The sequence below is a fragment of the Cibotium barometz genome, chromosome 28 (assembly GCF_041138505.1).
Source record: "Cibotium barometz isolate CiBa-2024 chromosome 28, ASM4113850v1, whole genome shotgun sequence".
Lineage (NCBI taxonomy): Eukaryota > Viridiplantae > Streptophyta > Polypodiopsida > Cyatheales > Cibotiaceae > Cibotium > Cibotium barometz.
Window position 1 is genome coordinate 20,782,373 of NC_141073.1, and position 3,563 is coordinate 20,785,935.

The window sequence follows — 3,563 nt, forward strand, 5'->3', positions numbered from 1 at the left end:
TACATCTCCATTTATCATTGCTACCAGCTCGGTTGTGGTGATCCACTGAGGGTCCCCATATCTCCACTCCATACAGCATGGCTGAAGTGACCAAAGTGTCGCTTTGTTCGAGGTTCCTGAAACGGAACCTGCGAACACATCCTCTCTAGTCTCCCCAATGCTGCATAAGCTCTGGTCAATCTGGTCTCCGCTGCTCTCCTCAAGGAAAATAGTGGGCCACTAAAAACCACACCAAGGTAAGTATATGCATCTGTATACTCCACTGTCTCCTGACCGTATGTAAAGCTGGGTGCTGACCTCCTAACCCACTGTGCTGTGCAACACCGTCACCTTGGTTTTACCAAGGTTAACAGACAATCCACTATCCTGTGCAAACGTGTGCAATGCATCCAAATGACGCTGCATCCCCTTTGGAGAATCTGAGATCAACACAATATCATCAGCATACAATAACAACGGAATCCATGTCCCAGCTAGTTGTGCTCCTCTGTCACCCTCCCGCTCTACATAGTCCGAAACCTCATCCACATACATCCCAATTAAGGTGCGAGAAAGGGGGCAGCCCTATTTCACCCCAATAGTGGAGTGAACCATCTCAGATATACCCTGAGTAGTACGTACCTGCCCCACAACTGTCCTGTATAAAGCCATGATTCCCCAAATCAGCTCTGTGGGCACTCCCATCTCCTGTAATTTGCGCATCAGTCTGGCTCTCGGTACTGTGTCAAAAGCTTTGCGGAAATCCACAAAGCAACAATAAATCCTCCTGCCATATGAGCTGCCCTCCTCAATAATAGCTTTGAGTGTCAAGATATGGTCAAGAGTGGAGAAACCTCTCCTGAACCCTGCCTGCCCTGATGCACGTATGCCCTCTCTCTCTCTGCCCATCTACTCAACTCCTGCTCAAGAATAGATGCATATAATCTAGCCAATGTGTGACCAATCATGATGGTACGATAATTCCCAGGAAGCATGGGATCCCCTGACTTGAAGATAGGCACAATCGCGGACATATTCCAAGTCTCAGGAAAACCCTCACGCATGGCTCGGTTAAACATCATAGCAATAAGCTCTGCAAGCATATCTCTGGCATGAATAAAGTACTCTGCTACCAAACCATCATGATCATATGCTCTCCCAGTCCTCATCATATCAATAGCTTTCCTCACCATCTCAGCAGTAAAGAAAGCACATGTCTGTGGGCATGGCTTTGATGGGTTTGGCAGGGGTGGCTGTCCTGGTGCTGTGTACAGGGATGCTGCATACTCACCCCAAATCTCTATGGAGGTAATGGCTGGTGATGGTGAATGCTCATGGAATAGTCTCCATGCCTCGCCTGAGTCCTGACTCATAAATAACTGATACAAATCCCTCTCTAACTGAGCAAGATAAGCCCTCTTCTTCTGTCACACTAGGTGCTGGAAGGTAATCCATGACTGTCTGTGAGTGGTAATACCCATGAGCACCTCTCTCTGTAATCTGATCCTCATCTCTCTACACTCCTCATCATACGAGCTGTTTTGGGGCATGTTCTCAGATCGTCTCCGTGTAGGCTGACTATTGGGATATGCCTCTGATGCTGCAGCATGAAGCATCTCTATCAATATCTGAGTGAGCTCATCTAATGGCCGTCCCGGCTCCTCGGCACATAAGCGTCTGTATATCTCATCCGTGTACACGGTGTCAGTCTCCCTCGTAAAGGTATAACGAGTGTGTGTGGAGACCTGTCCCAATGGAGCTGTGCTGAACTGAAATGTGAGAGTGAAGGACAAGATAGCATGATCCACTGCTACTCCAACCGGCCTAGTGCCTACCATAAAATCCTGAAAAGAGGGAGTGAGACTGGGCTGAGCCATAACATAGTCCACTGTACTAGCACGATGCCGATGTGGAAAGCAAGTGAAACCACCCGTTGCCGGGAATCTCTGTAGGCCATTCAGGATGGCCAATCCATGTGCAGTCCCCATGTCTATCAAATACCGCCCATACTCAGTGTGTTCCTCATCCTGTGAGAGTCTAGATAGGCCCATATCTCTAACATCAAGCTTCCTCAACATCTCCTCTGAGGTATCATAAAATACTGTCTGGTTATGGGCGGTCTTGGCATTGAAGTCCCCCAGGAGAATGATGTCACCATCCCTGGAGAACTCCCAAATGTCATCATCCAAAAAAGAAAAGGGAGACTGCCCACTAGGTGATGCATACACTGATGTACTAGGAGCAAAATAGCATATAGCAATGTAGAGATATCTGCCCGTCTCTGCCCAATACGTGGTGCCCGTGGGCAAAATGTTTTGTGCGTAGATCCTTATGATCTTTTGCTCTCCCATTATGCAGCTTTTTAAGAGCCCTAGTGACATTGGGGGAATCAAAGAGATAAGATGATGTAGGCCTAGGGATGTGTGACATTTGTGGTATAGGCTGGTTTGGCACATCATACAACTGTCGTGCATAGGCTTCCCAAAGGCTAGGATCTATGATAGGTGTAGGTGCTCTTTTTTCTTCCAAAATGCACGCCAAGCTTTTCAGTTGGCCTTGCTCAAAAAGAGCTGGTATAACTCTTGTTCTCGTTTTGCGAGAAATGCCCGTTTCTTTCTGCGAGTGAATGTACGGAAGATGCGTTGCATCTTATGTGCTGAAATCAGTTCATGTTCCCTCTCGCGTAAGAGGCAAAGCTTGGTGGTTTTGCACTCTTCATCATACCATCCATCTTGGGGTTGGGATCCCGCTGGCAAACTTGTTGTGGAGCATGTGGTGTAGGGGAAGCTGGCGTGGGCGGAGTCATTGATGATGGAGGAAAGTTGGGAATTTGATGGTGGAGATAGGGAGGGATAAGTCGAGAGCTGAAATGTGGCAGGAGAGGTGGTCCTCATAGATGTGGTCAAGATCATGATGGAAATGAATTGGGGTGAAGGTGGTGATAGGGGGTGTGGGTGTTGGTGTTAAGATGGGGCATGAGATCGTGAAAGAAAGTAATGCGTGGTCAGCTAGTATGGGGGGAGGAGGGATGGTGATGTATGGGATGTGTGGTATAAGAGAGGGAGACCCCATGAGGTAATCCACCGTGCTAGTGCCTCCCCCATGTGGAAAAGATGTAAAGCTTTCCGAGTGCGGCCATCTGGACAGCCCATTATATATAACCAGCTTATGCATAGCCCCTATCTCCAAGAAGTGTCTACCATATTGGGTTGCATTCCCCATATCGTGGTTGGCCCTCTGGAGGCCCATCTCAGCCAAGTAAATTTCTGACAACATAATGGCATCTTCCTGGAAGTCATATGTCTGCACTTGTTCCCCTTTTTTCGGTGCATTAAAGTCTCCTCATAGGAGGATCTCTCCTTGTTGGGAGAACTCTGCAATGTCTGCAAATAATGGCGCATATGGAGTCTCCCCTTTCTCTATCAACTTGCATGCATATTCTGATTTCTCTGGTGGGAAGTAGTATACTGTAATATCCGTCACTCTCAAGCCAGGCATGGCTAATCGCATCCACATAAAGCGAGCCTCCTCATCGTGTTTAACCATTGTGAGCATGCCTCTCAAATGAGGGCGAAACAAGCATG

At 47.8% G+C, this 3,563-nt stretch overlaps 1 pseudogene; it reads right to left on the bottom strand.

The window, feature by feature from the left end:
• Positions 1–786: 786 nt before the first annotated feature.
• On the bottom strand, positions 787–2,330 carry LOC147622638 (uncharacterized; annotated as a pseudogene).
• Between the last annotated feature and the right edge of the window lie 1,233 nt (positions 2,331–3,563).